The sequence below is a fragment of the Diabrotica undecimpunctata genome, chromosome 5, assembly GCF_040954645.1.
Source record: "Diabrotica undecimpunctata isolate CICGRU chromosome 5, icDiaUnde3, whole genome shotgun sequence".
NCBI lineage: Eukaryota > Metazoa > Arthropoda > Insecta > Coleoptera > Chrysomelidae > Diabrotica > Diabrotica undecimpunctata.
The window spans coordinates 5,034,636-5,050,747 of NC_092807.1; the positions used below are offsets into that span (position 1 = coordinate 5,034,636).

The 16,112-nt window shown below is 32.7% G+C and overlaps 1 long non-coding RNA gene across 1 annotated transcript in view; it reads right to left on the reverse strand.

Annotated features, from left to right (window-relative positions):
• Window positions 1-343: 343 nt before the first annotated feature.
• Window positions 344-16,112, reverse strand: part of LOC140440505 (uncharacterized) — a 94,075-nt gene continuing 78,306 nt past the window's right edge. Inside the window, exon 4 of the long non-coding RNA XR_011950854.1 lies at window positions 344-431. This is a non-coding gene — a long non-coding RNA (uncharacterized lncRNA). The remainder of the gene's footprint in view (window positions 432-16,112) is intronic.

The following is a 16,112-nucleotide window of genomic DNA, read 5'->3' on the forward strand; positions in this document are numbered from 1 at the left end:
ATATCGTTTCCATTCTCAGGTAAAATTAAAGTATTTTCTGCATTTTTAGAAAAGTTATTAGTAATTTTCAAAAAGTCTACTTTTGAAGCTATTTTTGCAAGAAATTAACAAAAATATTTTACAAACTCTCATTTTAAGTATTTTCTATGCATTTTTAGTAAACTTGTTCCAATTTTCCATAATTTAGGGGTGTTCACCTCTAATATTTAAAATCAAATAGCGATCTTACATTACAAATTTATCAATAGCGGTTGTTAGATACCTATATCAAAGATAGTCACGAAAAGTCTCCTTATTTGCTGATTTCTCTGGTCTATTTTTGTCACTTTTCTTACGATTTGGCTTTCTGAATTTGTGGATTCTTGCTATTTTATCAATTTACGTACTTACCAATATAGAATTTCGGCACTTTTTCTACGAATGTGATGATTCTGTAACAAGAAAACTGAATTAGTGATCATTCTTCCTTATTTGTTATATTAAATATTTTTCATCTTTCCTCATATTATTATTTTTATAAAACTCTCAATCGAAAACTATAAAATATACTCAAAAATGATTAAAATAGTTACAGAACCTTGCAGGTATTTTAGTGTATTTTTGACCTTTGAGTGCCATTCAAAAGGTCTGTGTCACTAGTATACCTAACTATAGTTTATTTTTATGAACGAGAGAGTAATTAGCATAATTTTAACTGGTACCTCCGATCACTCCATGGGCGTGCTCAAGATTAATTGAAAAATTACTTTGAATAATTATTGTAAAAAATAAATGAATTATTTCAGTGTTATAAAGTGTTATGTGTATGTAAACAAAAGTGACCTCTTTTATCACACACTATATTAGAACTGACTGGCCTACATTAAAAAGGGTTTTAAAAAATTCACATTTTTTTTAATTTTTAAAAATTACAAAAGAGAAAAAGAGTTTTTAAAACCGTCTAAGGTATGTTAAATAGATGAATAAAAATATTAATATAAAACTTACAGCTACTTGTTACAAATCCAAATCAGATTCAGAAGATGAACTTTCAGAACCAAGATTTATAATAACTGGCTCGATCATTTTATCCGTAATATTGTCCAGCTTCCACATTTTTTCCTCTTCTTTAATAGTGTGATTTACTGCCTTTTCCCAATTTTCAGGTTTTACAGTATTTACGTCCTCCAAAAACAACTGTTTAACATCATGAATTTTAAAAGTGGTATTTTTTCTTGAAACTTCACTCTTTATCTGTGCCCATACCAGTTCAATCGGGTTTAATTCACAATGATATGGTGGGGATCTAAGTACTGTCATTCCACGATTTTTGGCAATTTCATCAATTTCGTATTTTTTAAATTTTTCTTTATGAAGGGCACACAACGAATAAAGTTCCTTTCTTATAGATCCGGGATGATACGTAATATTTTTTGAACTCAGCCAATTCTGCAAGTCTTTTTTTAACCACTTGGTTGTGGGCAGTCCTTCTATAAGTCTGGAGTGATAACTTGCATTATCCATTACTATTACACAGTTCTTAGGAAGAAGATCTATCATTTGAAACCATTCTTGAAAACCATTCTTGAAAGACATCAGCGTTCATGTCTTCATGGTAGTCACCGGTACGAGTTGATTCAAAAGTTAATAAACCACCTTCAACAAAACCGTCTGAACTGCCAATGTGTACTATTATCAGCCTGCGTCCCTTTCCTGATGGTGGGTTTAAACCAGTAGATAAGTTATTTACAAAAGCGTGTCTGTGACTTGTAACAGTTTCATCCTGCCAAAATTTATTTGGTGTATGACCCTCGTTGATCCATGTTTCATCAAGATAAAATATTTTTCTTTTTTGGTTTCTCATTTCCTTTATGGTTCTTAGAAAATGTCTTCTCCATATGACAATATTGCTTCTTTCTAATAAAATAGACTTTCTGGGATTCTTTTTCCAGCGGAAGCCTATTTCTTTTAAAAGTTTCCATAACGTACTTCGACTCATTTCTGGGTAATCCTTATCATCTCGAACTGAGACAAGAACTTTATCCAATGTTGGAAATTCTTGTCTAAAGAAGAATTCATGCACTTTCCGTCGAAGTCCTTCTTTAAAATGATATTCTATTTGAAATTTTGGTTTCCCTGGAGCATTACGTGGCATTTGAAAACTACCACATTTCTCTTCTTTAATAACTCTGTAAATCGTAGATTTCCCAACACCAAGTGTACTGCTAACTAACTCAACGGTCTCATCAACACTTTCACATAAACGTTTGTCTTTAAATGATTTAAAACAATTAAATATTAATGTTTTTTCATTAACTGTTAGAGGACCAATTTTTCGGCGTTTACACGGCACTTCCAAATTTTCCATAACACTAGTATACACAATAAACTGCACCTTGCAACTGAAGTACCTACTTTTAGTGAACTGTTAAGAATTTTGAATACGCCACTTGGACCTTCCTACAAAATGGAAAAACCCACTATCACATTTTCTGTGGAATAAGTTTAGAAGGTAATTATCTAGTCAATTACTAACTGTCGTAGATTCCTGGAATTAAAGAATTAAATGTTTGATTGTTGAAACCCTTACTTCGTGGAATGCACTCATTTCAGATAAAATAAAACGTTTTATTTTATCTAAAGAATTAAACTTTATTTTGCAAATAGGTAGGTACTATTAAACTTTTATTGGTTATATATAACCAATAAAATAAACATCTTACATTTCTTGCAAATTCATTAGTACCTGTTAACCTCCATCACTCCGACACTGGCAACCTTATTTAGGAATTAGTAACTATTGTATTCTATTCTGCTCCAACCTTTATACCTGGTGGTCATACTCAATTTAAAATTGTTTTCCTATATACTTCTGTAAACTTGTTGACAAATATCTGTTTTTCATTGAGTCACCCCTATCAACAGTTTAGCGATTTGCATACATAATTTATTGTTTTATTACTCTCTCATACATAAAAATACACTATAGACCAATTCTTGTCTAACTGGTAAAATTTTCTAGCAATTACTAGTGCGTACTTTTTATGACAATTGTTTATATTTGTCTATCAGTGTCTAACTATCCAACTAATAATTCAGTATCGGATTGTCAGAATCAGAAAAGAAATCAAAGACGCAATATTGATAGCCCAAGATGAAGATAGTCTGCAAAGACTAGTCCACAGATTTAACATAAAAGCAAAAAAATTTAATATGACAATCTCATTTCAGAAAACTCAATCAATTGTAGTTAGCAAAGAACGAACTAGATGTAAAATAAAAATTGACGGAATCTGTATTGAACAAATAATGGAAATAAAATTCCTGGGAATTACATTGTCTAGCTATGGAGACCTGGAAAAAGAAGTGAGAGATCAAGTATAAAAAGCAAATAGACTGGCACGATGCCTTAATAAAACTATATGGCGAAACAGACACATTGACACTGAGATGAAGTCAAGAATTTATAAAGCCAGTGTAAGACCAATAATGACATATGCCTCAGAAACAAGACCCGACAGAGCCCCAACGCAAAGGCTACTGGAAACGGAAGAGATGAGAGTACTGAGAAGAATTACAGGAAATACGCTGAGAGATCGAAAGAGAAGTGAAGACATTAGAAGTAAATGTAACGTACATTGTATAAATGAATGGACAGAAAATAGAAAAAAAGAATGAAGTAACCACATAAGTAGAATGGAGGAGACCCGTGTCATCAAAATAGCAAGAGATAAGTCACAAATCGACAATAGAAGTATTGCACGACCGCGCAAAAGATGAGGTGACAACCTTCCAATGAACAAGTAGAATTGCTTTTAAAAAGGAAGAAGAAGAAGAAGATTGTGTTGTGTGAAATTATACATTAGCTTAAAAAAATGGATCTCTTGTGTATTGTGCAGTACCATCATTGTTTTCAAGTCCTTTATTGTTAACTCTGTTAAATTCAACAGGTTTGTTAGTGACTCATTTTCTTAGTCCTAAACACTTGGATAAGGAAGTTTAAATATTGATTTACCTGTCACCACACAAATTGGCCTTTTATTTAACATTTTTACCGCTAACATCTGTTATAAACAATGCAGACGTACTTCCACATAAATGAGTTCCATATTTTATTTTTAAAAACTGAAAGTCTACTTGATTTAACACAAAACATTAATAACAACCAATCTACCTGCAACGTGTCGGTCGGACATTGCACTGGCTCTGTGGTTGTGTGCTTAAAAAATCAGCGAACATATAAATACCGTGTCGTTGGCAAACAATACTAAGGAAGTTAAAATTTTACGAGCTGCGGTCAAAGTTACGCAGTTTTTATTATCCTACCACCAAGTCCATGTTTCTGCTAAGCTTCTGCTGCTGCCCATAAAATTTCTGTGTTTATGTTTACATACCTGCGCTTCCTCGTTTTTAATAAATATATTACAAGATTTGTTACTGAAAGGGAGGAACATCATCTCTTTATCCACGGTTGGAGAGAAATATGTCTGTATGAACCAATTTGGGAGAAATTATGCGATAATGTATTATGATTAAATTGACAGCACCTACAGGGTGATCAAGGAAAAAATTCAAATTTGGGGTAAAAGAAATATTTAGAATAGACAAAATTTAGAATATTCAAGTGATTAAGAACGCCGAAAATGAACCTATTTGCGATTATAGCAGTGGTGAATGAAAGATTGTATGGGAACTCAACCCTTACACGATAGCGTATATGACAGCGTAAATGGCACGAATAATTATCTATATATATATATATATATATATATATATATATATATATATATATATATATATATATATATATATATATATTCGGTTTTTTTATAACGTCTTACGACGTTGTCCGACTCCCAAACGCCACTGTATTGTGTCTTGAGTTAGGTCTTCGTCCAGATTTCGAGCGCTAATCGCTTTCCTAACTCCCAGGTTCCAGCTCTGTGGTGGTCTTCCTCGTTTCCTCTTCTCTGGGGGTTGCCACATCATCGTTTTTTTAGGCAATCTTTCGTCCCCCATTCTGCTCACATGCCCATACCATATGAGCTGTTTTCTCTCAATATCCTCAACTATAGTGCCCTCTATACCCATTTGTTGTTTTATCACTTCATTCCGTATTCTGTCGGCTCTTGATATTCTCATCGATCTTCTGATGGCATCCATTTCTGTGGCTTCGACCTTTTTCTTATATTTTTCGGTTATTCTCCATGTCTCAGCTCCATAAAGTAGGCTAGTTTTAACCATTGTCTCATAGATGTTCCATTTTCTTTTCTTTGATATTTCTTTACTCCATAGAACTCCGTTCAAACATGCTATAGCTCTTCGTGCTTGTACAATTCGATGTTCTATTTCTCGTTCGTCTTTTCCACTACGGTCGAAGATGACGCCCAGGTATTTATATTCGTTGCATGGATTTATTTTTTGATTGTCATCGATATCGAGTTGTTCTGCTTCAGCTCCAATTGAGAGGTATTTTGTCTTTTCTAAATTGATATTTAATCCCCATTTCTGGTATTCTTCAATTAGTTTTCTAAGCATGTATTCCATGTCATCTTTGTCATTTGAGATCACCACCTGATCATCTGCAAACTGTAAAGTATATATGTAATCCTGATCGTTCAATTGTATACCCATTCCTTTGACTTTCCGTTTCCATTGTTTCAGAGCTGCAGAGATATAAATCTTAAATAGAGTCGGAGAGATACAACATCGAATATATACATCGATACAACAGATACGAATAATTATCTGAATTTAGAAATAAAGTAAAAAAGAGGTAAAAAAGACAATTATAAGTCAGAAATTATTAAGAACGCAAGGCTGTGTGGAGAAGAATATGAAAATTATAAAGAAAACCAAGAGGAGACTGTCGGTAAGTTTTAAGGTTAAGATAGTTTTAAAACGTAAAATTATTATATATTTTTTGTAGTTGTCGCTTAAAGTGCTTTGAAAAAGTTAATGCAGATGAGAAGGCTGAAATACCTGTCAAATTCAGAAGCATGCTTATCAAGAATGCACAAGATTCATACTTACAAGGGCTTATGGGAAAGTGTTAACTAAAAGCTTTCATGGCAATTCACACTGAATGCTAAGTCTGAAAATTTAATAGAACAGATTAAGATTCATATTGGGAGTTTTCCCACTAAGATTTCACATTACACAGGGAAAGAAAAGCATTACTTAGACAAAAAATTGAATGTATGACCAATTTTGTGCCAAATTTCCTGATAATAATAATTCAGTGAAGTATAAATTTGATTTAAAGATTTTCCGGGAACATTTTTCTCTACCTTTTGGACATCCACAGGTAGACATTTGCTGTGATGTGAACGGTTAGAAATAAAAATTAAGAGTCCATCTTTAAACAAGACAGCGAAGTTCCATAACGTGGCCATTCCTTTTTGTCGAACGATAGAAACTTTGCGACAATAAAAAGAGTCATAAAAAACTTTGGACCATATTTACTCCTAAAAAACTTTACATTTACTCAAAACTATACTCATTCTGAAATGACCGATTCAATTATTGTAGGTGAGCCACATCCAAACCACAGCGACAATACTCTCACTATAATCATCGACAATTTCGATTATATTTTGGTATAAAGGCCCGTTTTCACACTACGTCTTATGGTACGTTTTGTGGGCCATATAAAACGTACGACAAAATGTACGTTTTGTCCAGTGTATACACACACTACGTTTTTCCTTCCGTTTTCTACCTCATTTCTAATTCAGAGTCTTGAGTTGTATGAAGTTTGTTTAGTGTTTTTTTTTATTATGGAGGAAACACGGCTACTGTCTTTTATTTTTTCAACTATAAAGATACTACGACTGAGGAAAAAGGGCATGAAGAGGGAAAAGACAAGATGGTCAAGAGAGTGGGCTTCTAAAAAGAAGCCAGTATTCCCACGTCTCGTTACTAAAAGAGGCGATCCAGATGACTGGTGCGTTTAGTTGCGAATGGACACCTCAGCCTATTGTCAATTGCTAGAGTTGGTAACACCATACATATTGAAATAAGACACCTCATGAGAAAAGCCATTACACCCCAAAAGCAACTCTCAGATATCTTACAACAGGACGCAGCGTCAAGGACTTGGAGTTCACAATCATAATATCCAAACCAGCGTTAAGCTAAATAATTCCTGAAACCTGTAATGCAATCTACTTGGTTTTAAAACATAACTACTTAAAAACTTTTATACAATTCAATAAATTCCCCGAGAAAATCGTGGGTGCATTGCCGCAAATCTGACATTATTAGGCTTTTTTTGGGAAAAATGAAACGAACTGCAGTGGAACTAGTCGTCAAATAAGTCAAGATCGGACGACTTGTCTGAACATGTATTTTCACGTAACGTTTTATCCTATCAGTTCTCGCAAAACTATGCTTCTCCCATCATTTCTACGATCTGACCTTGGATTTCATTTCGATTCGACAAGACGTACGTTTTGCTGTTTACATGCCACGTTTTATTGTATAGGATTTGTCCTATCCAACAAAACGTACAATAAGACGTAGCGTGAAAACTGGCCTTAAGGTTAATATTTGGTATAAGGTTGAAAAAGTGTAGTGAGCAAGCAACACACTATACCGACAAAAATCTTTTAAGTTTTCTTTGTTAAGCGACGTAGTTATCGAACAGTCCTTGTTTAATTTATAAACAAACTCTTTAACAAAACCTCCCCGACTCACGTCGTTACATTCACCGCTCATTATTCAAAGGACAAAAAAGTTATTGTATCACTAACATTAATATTCACAAGCCCGCCCACCTCTTACAATATCATTACTTTTGCTGACATTTCTGTCCGATTCATTATCATTAATTTATCAGCTATTCGAAATCTCGTGGATACTTTTATTCCACAAGGACACAGATACTTAATCCACGGTGGCATATTGCTGTTGGTAATCTTAATAATGCGGATTTTTATCTGTAATTAGATCTCGTAAAATGGTTGTTACAGCAATTGAAACACGGCATTTCGTTCGATAAGTTGAACTTTTTATTAAGAGAAGGTAAATTGTTATTTAAAATTATAGTTTGCACAAGCATTGATTAGGATCTGATCGTTTATAACGAAAGTTATCTATAGTCTCTTTTTATCATCATAATAGTATTAAAATACGGACGAATAGGCTCCAAATATACGATATTAATAAAAAATAATATAAGTACCTACGAAAAGGCTAACATTAAACGTACTCAGATGGACAGAATGACGGTATTAGATTTTTGTTTTGATACAGTGCAGCAACAACCGTTGATACGTATTTCGACCTCCTTAAGTCTCTACAGAACGGTATAGTCACTGCTCTGGTGAAGTGAAGTCACTCTATATACCGTTCTGAAGAGACTTAAGGAGGTCGAAATACGTATCAACGGTTGTTGCTGCACTGTATCAAAACAAAAATCTAATACCGTCATTCTGTTTTGTTATTTACTTCGTTGGAAGTACGAGAAACTGAATTCACTACGAATTTTGACTAGGATGAACGGCTTGTGGAATGCAATTTTAGATTCCCTTGCCGAGTAATTCATCCAGCTGTTTGTTTCGCAAATTTTAGGAAACACAGTGGTTAAGATTTGAATTCGGTTTCGCTAAGTAGAAATCGTTTGATTTCTCTTTTGTACTCAGATGGCTTTGTCCTCCTGAGTTTCTTCTTTCTAATTCCTTGTTATCGAGGAGCGGGAGTGCTGGATTGTTCCCTGTTCGTGACAGCTATTTTTTTGATTGCTTTGTTGACATTTTCCATTTCCTGATATACCAAGTTAGGTCAACAGTGTTCCTTAATACTGTGTTCTAGAAATTCTAGATGATACAAAAATTATTAAATTTGGTACAACCATAGTACTGGCACCCATACATTCTTACTGATCAATTAAATCTGTAATTGTATTACTGTCTGTTGGTAAATAATTTGGTGCAGCCTGTTGATATTGCACCTTGTTGATATTTCTGTTGGCAGCTCTTTTCCTTTGGTTCTCGTCAATCTTGATTCCCATTGGGTATGTTTTACATTAAAATTCCCTCTTCTTCCCCTTCCTTCTTATATGTAGGCTTTGAATCCTGTTTCTTCTTCAATATTAGCCTCCTAAATTATTAAAATTATCGCACTATCTTTTTCTTGGTCTCCCAATACTTCTTCGTCCATTTGGTGACTTATCTCGTGCTATTCGTACTATCTCATCCTCTACCATTCTACTATGTGTTCGTTCCACTCCTGTTTCCGTTTTGTCACCCATCCATTTGCCTTTTATATTGCATGCTTTTCTCATGTTTTCGCTTCTCTCCCTATTCACAAACTTTTCCCTGATATTCGTCGAAGTATTTTCATCTCTGTTATTTCTAATAATCGTCTCGTTCTAATGTGTCAGGTCTTGTCTCCGCCATGTATTTTAATATAGGACTAATTGCTGCTTTATATTTTTGTTTGTGTGTCTTGTCTTAGGCGTTTGTTCTTCCAGATTGTGTCATTAAGAGATCCCGTCGCTTTACTTGCTTTTAAGCTTTGTTGTGCTTCTTCTTCAACATCTCCGTAACTAAGTATATCTATTCCCAGATATCTAAACCTTGCTTCCTGCTTTATTAATTTCCCATCAATTTCGATTTTACATCGTAGTGGGTATTTAGATGTTGTCATACTTGTTTTTTTCTGCTGATATTATCATATTGTATTTCTTGGCTGTTGTATTGAAGATACGTGTTAATCTTTGGAGCTAGTCTTCTGTCCCGGCGATTAATACGGCGTCGTCTGCATAACATAATATTTGAATTTCTTTTTCCCCATTCTGTAACCATGACCTTTACGTATTGCTTGTATTATTTCGTCCATTATTATATTAAAGAGAAGTGGGCTTAACGAGTCACCCTGTCTGACTCCGCTTTGCACTGGTATACACTATGTTAGTTTTCCATTTATCTTTGCCTGTATTCGATTATGGAAGTAGACGTTTGCTATGGTGTGTATAATATTGATTGGTATGTTTATTTTACACAGTAGGGGTAAGACGTCTTAGACTTGGATGCGATCAAAAGCCTTTGCCAGATCTATAAAACAGATATGCTGGTTTATTGTACTCGATGGCCTTTTCTGTGATTTGTCTTAGTACAAATACGGCGTCTACGCAGGATCTTCCGGATCTGAATCCTTGGTTGGTTAGGACTTTTGTGGTAAGTTTAAATGCAGCGTTCAGCAGATTTATAGCTCTATAATAGTTGGGGTCTTCTTTATCCCCTTTCTTGAACATTGGTATCATTAGGCTGTTTCTCCATGCGTCTGGTATCTTCCAGTGCAATATTAGTTATTGTATAAGTTTTGTCATCTCTAGGGTTATACTTTTTCCTCCGTGTTTTAGAAGCTCGTTGGTTATTCCTTCTGGTCTTGGTAACTTTCTATTTTTGAGTGAATTCCCTCTAATGATAATCTCTTTTCTAAGCTTTTCATGTACTACTCATCGACTTTCTAACTCAACACATTTATTGTTGGAAACAATACGAGAGATCAACAATTCCGTTATTGATCATAAGTCATTGAGATAACCAGCGGCGTCATTTACATGCAGGTAATGCAACCTTGTAAAATGTCTTTTTCAAAACTTTAAGGGTTAAAAAACTACCAAACTATTATTAGATTAGCGGGAATAAGAAATTTCTAAATAATTGAAACTATGTCATTTCTCTTACTTAACTTAATAAAAATGCATTTATTGTACCTTTTTTAAGAAGCTTTTCTTAATATGTTGTAGTTAGTGTCTTAGCCCACAGTGGTTTATGCACCACACCTATTTCTTTCAAAATTATGCATTTTCTTGGATTTAGCGACCAGACATCATCGTAGAAAATCCCATTCAGAATGACCGAATAACGACTTTATCGGCAGTGGCTTTTTCTTTCCTTCTTTCGAGCGTAGAGCAACTTCAAAATCCCGTAATATTGAATGTCTTTACTTTCTGATTTACATTACTAACTTTCAATGCTTTAGCAGTGGAAATGCTGAAACAATTCCCTATGCAGAAAACTCAAATATGATTGACAACTGTTCTTAACTGTCATTAATACTGCCTAAACTTTTAGAAATCACACTATTTGAATTTTTTGCTTGTTAATTTGTTAAACTTTATGGAATTTCAGTGTTCAGCGCTCTTTCCTGTTGCATTCATATCACAAATCAATCAAAATTTTTCCTAAGTATATAATTTATTCCCTGTAATAATAACAGAAACCCACAAGCTCTTTTGATTTTTAAACTTTAAACTTTAAACTTTAAACTTTAAACTTTAAACTTTACTTTAAACTTTAAACTGACCGATATCTTTATTCCACTCCAAACAGCAGGTGTTTTTTATCCAATAAAGATTAAAATAAATTCCGAGAGATAGACGATCTCTAAAGCAGCCACGAGCTCCGTGTGTGTTCTATTTAAGAGTTATCAGTCCAATCTCTAAATCGCCTAGTAGCTAGTGGTCTAAAACAATAATAATCTTTCATTTTCTGAATAGAACCGATGTCGAGATAACGAAAAGGCGCGAACGGGGATATTGTAATTGGCTTAAGAATAGAATACGTGCAGTTCGTGTCTAAATGGCTCAATGGGAGTTGATGAAACAATGCGCAATTACAACACGAATCGAAGAATTGTACCATTCAATCGAACTATTTGATTGCTTATCATTTTATATATATATATATATATATATATATATATATATATATATATATATATATATATATATATATATATATATAACTGTTTTGGATGGGTTGGAGTCAATAATGGGGCTATTGGTTAACTATTTTTTTATTCTCGAGCTTTCAATTGTGTTTACAATTATTATCAAGAGCTAAAAAAGACAAAATACTTACAAGGTTGAACTAAAAAGAAAAAACAATTTTTGTTAACTTACCAAATAAAAATTAGTTTGGTAAGTAAAAATCACTGCTTACATCTTCAAAATATTTAATAAAAAAATGTTTTAATCTAATAAATGTTTCTCTGTTTTTATTTTTGACAATTATATTGCCAAAAGTAAAATTTCGTTTAAACATTCTTTTTTGTTTAGTAACAAAAAGAAGAACATTTATTCACCGTTGACAGATGTCTGAAAGAATGTGACAGATATATGGAGAATTAAATATGACATTTTACAAGTTTTATATATAAATCATAAAGAAAGAATATCATTATAAATTTTGCTTAAATTTTGAATTTCAGATCTTTTGTTTAAACTATTATCATTTTTGCTAATACAAACCATTTCCAAAAAAGTCCTTTTAAATTTATTACTTTCACTACATAAAATTTTAATGTTATCAAAATCCATAATATGGTCTTTATCGATTACATGTTCTGCCAAAGCACAAGATGGTTTTTTAATTCTGCAATCACTTTTGTGAGAAATAATGCGATTTGAAAGATTTCTTCCGGTCTCACCAACATATTCAGCCTCACACTGAGTACAACTAATGCTGTATACTAAATTCGTTTTTTCAAATTTGTCTATAGGATATTTAGTTTTAGAATATAAAGATGAAATAGTTTTGATGTTCTTTGTTGCTATTTTTATATTGTCAATAACCTTTAGTGTTTGTATTAATTTAGGTGTTAATGATGGTATAAAAGGTAGTGAATGATAATAGATGTTTTGATTGTTAGATACAATGTTTTGGGATTGAGCAAAAAATGGTGTTAAATTATTTATATTACCAATATTAGAAAAAAGCATCCTATGTAGCATATCTGGAGGATAAGAGTTTTCAATTAGAATATTTTTTAATAATTGAAGATCTTCCTGTAGATAATCTGGATGAGAAAGTTTTAAAACACGTTCTTTTAATCCTGTTATAAGGTTCATTTTCATCTTATTTGGATGGTGAGAGTAATAGCTTATAAATCTATTACTACATATGGGTTTTCTGAACCATCTGGTTTTCAACATATTGTCTGTATTTCTTACAATTCTCATGTCAAGGAATGGTAGAGAATTATCTACCTCTTCCTCAACTGTAAATTGTATATGTTGATTATGACTGTTGAAAATGTTGACTGTTTCATGAATTTTGTGTTTAGGAAGTGCCAAAACTAAATCATCTACATATCTCTTAATAAAAGGAATGAAAAAAGTGCAATTACTGATACAATCACTGATAACATCATCCATGACATAGCTACTTAGAATGGGTGAAAGACTAGATCCCATAGGACTACCAAAAATTTGTTTATAAAATACACCATTAAATATAAAAATATTAGAATCAAAAACAAAGTTGATAAGTGTTTTGAAATGTAATAAGTCAATATTAGTGTGTTGTGAAATCTCATTCCAATGTTTTTCAACACTACTTATGATTAAATCTAAAGGCAAATTAGTAAAAAGAGATGTTACATCAAAACTAACTAAAACATAATTTTGTGGTAATTGGAAATTATTAATGAAAGAACTAAAATCAAATGAATCTTTAATGTAAAAATTGTTGTTAAAATTATAAGCATTAGTTAAGATGTCAGTGAGGAGCTGTGCTATTGGTCCATTAGGAGGGCATAAAGATGAAACAATTGGTCTCATAGATAAAGTTGGTTTATGTATTTTTGGCAGAGCATAAAACCGTGGAGCAATAGAATTATAAATTTTGAGCTCTTTTGCTTTTTTATTATCAATAAATTTCTTTATGTTTAATTTAGATACTAGACAATTTGCTTTTTGTTGCAAAGTACAAACAGGACTCCTTCTAAGTGTAGTGTAATACTTAGTATCATTTAAGAGTTCTCCAGTTTTTTGTAGATAATCCTCTTTGTACATTACAACAGTTACGTTACCTTTATCGCTTTTAACAATATAAATTTCAGGATGGTTTTTAAGAAAAAGTTTAGTTTGCATATAGTATTTATTTAAAAAATGATCTTTGATTTCTTTATGCAAAAAGTTTGTAATAACGTTTGTACATTTAGATCTAACAACATCCTTTTGACTATCATTAAGTGGTCTGATTATTGATTCAATATCAGAAAGTAAATTAGGAACTCTAATATCAGATTTGGAAGGACATAAAGAAAATTTAGGTCCTAATGCTAAAAATTTTTTAATTTCAAAAGGAAAATGAATAGATGTTAGATTTTTAAACCATTTTTCTTGAAATTTTATCTTATCAAAAGCTTCTATTTTTAATTTATTGAACTTATTAATTTGTATTTTTTTGATTTTATGAAATTCTGTGTTGTATTTAATTCTTTGTCTACGATTAAATTCATTAAATGTGTGGAAACTTAAGATATTGTAAGCCTTGGTACGTAACTCATGTAATTTTCTTTCAAAAAAGTTTATATCAGCAAAAGCGATTTTAATTTCTAAATTAATAATATAATAAGAAAGAAATATTATTAATACGAACTATATATATATATATATATATATATATATATATATATATATATATATATATATATATATATATATATATATCGAGAAAAAGAGTACTAATCCAATATAAATCAAGGATCACTCGAAGAATGGTGGATTTTTCGGTGAAAAGGTGGAGAATAAGACAAATAAGGTGGCTACTTCATCTATTTATTCAAACACGTTTCGCTCTCTAATCAGAGAGCATCATCAGTTCATCTCAAAAAGACATGTAGCAGCCAAAGGTATAAAATGTAAAAACATGAGACATTGAAACATTTAATTGTTAAGTTGTAGAAACAAGTTAAGACTAAGTACAGTTTACAATTTAACACAAACTTAGAACAGCAAAAGAGACATGTAGTCATTATACATGTAATTAAAAAAAAAGTATGTAAAAATTTAGTATTCGCCGAGAAACTAACAAGATCACCATATCAACCTTCCGAAGGTTCTTATAAATGAATATATAACAAAAAAAAAATAATTACGCAATTGTTACTTATAAATATTATAGGCCATGTGAGTCCTCGTTGATATCTCAGAAGCACAGGCCGAGTATGCTTTCTAGACCATCTGACCGGGCTCGAAATGTCCCCGTGTATTTTAAATGAGTTCTAGAAGCCGATGTTGAGCTATACAGCATTTCCTGCCGACCTAGCGCGTGAGTCTACGTCGGCATCACGCGGCCCGTAACAGTAGTTGGAAAAAGAGAGATCTTTTAGGTTGGTTAATAAGCAAAGAACTATAGGTAGAAGCAGGAATATTGAATAAATAGTTTTTACAGTTACGTAAATTAAAGTCACCAAAACTTAAGCAGTATGCTGTAGAAGAAGAAGAAAACGATCGTGGAGTTACGATTACCACTTTATCATTTCAAACTTAACACCATTGAACTAATCTGGGCTCAAATGAAGAGTTATATCTCGGGAAATGGTCCCCATATCATCATCATCATCAATGGCGCTACAACTCTTCGTGAGTCTTTGCCGCGTTTACTATTGCCTTCCATGTTTGTCGGTCCTGTGCCAGTAATTCCCATTGTCGCACTCCCATTTTCTCTAGATCTTCTTTGACTGCATCTTTCCACCTTTTTCTAGGACGCCCTACAGGCCTTTCCCAGAACACATTGTTTATAAGGCGATTGTCGTTACTGCGTATCACATGCCCTGCCCATCTGAGTCTATTGGCCTTTATGTATCTGACTAGATTTTCTGTTCCGAATAGAGACTCTAGCTCGTTATTGTATCTGCCCCTCCATTCGTTTTTCACACTGTCTCTGCAAGGGCCATATATCATTTGAAGAATTTTACGCTCCCACACCAACAATTTATTTATTTCTCTGTTTGTTAGCGTCCATGTTTCGCCTCCATACGCGACTGCTGGTCGTATTATGGTCTTATATATCCGGATTTTTGTACCTCGTGAAAGAAGTTTTGACTTCATTAGATGTTGTATTGCAAAGAAAGATCTGTTTCCTACCATTATTCTCGTTTCAACTTCTCGCCCTAATTTGTTGTCATTTGTGATTGTTGCTCCTAGATATTTAAATTCTTTAACCACTTCGAAGTTGTGATTATTTATAGTAATGTTTTGCCTTATTCGCCGTCGTTCTTGTTTTGAGACGACCGTGTATTTTGTTTTGTCTTCATTTATTTTTAGAGCGATGTTTAATGGAGCTTCTTCAAAGTTCGAGCAAATTACCTTAATTTCTAATATTGATTGTGCT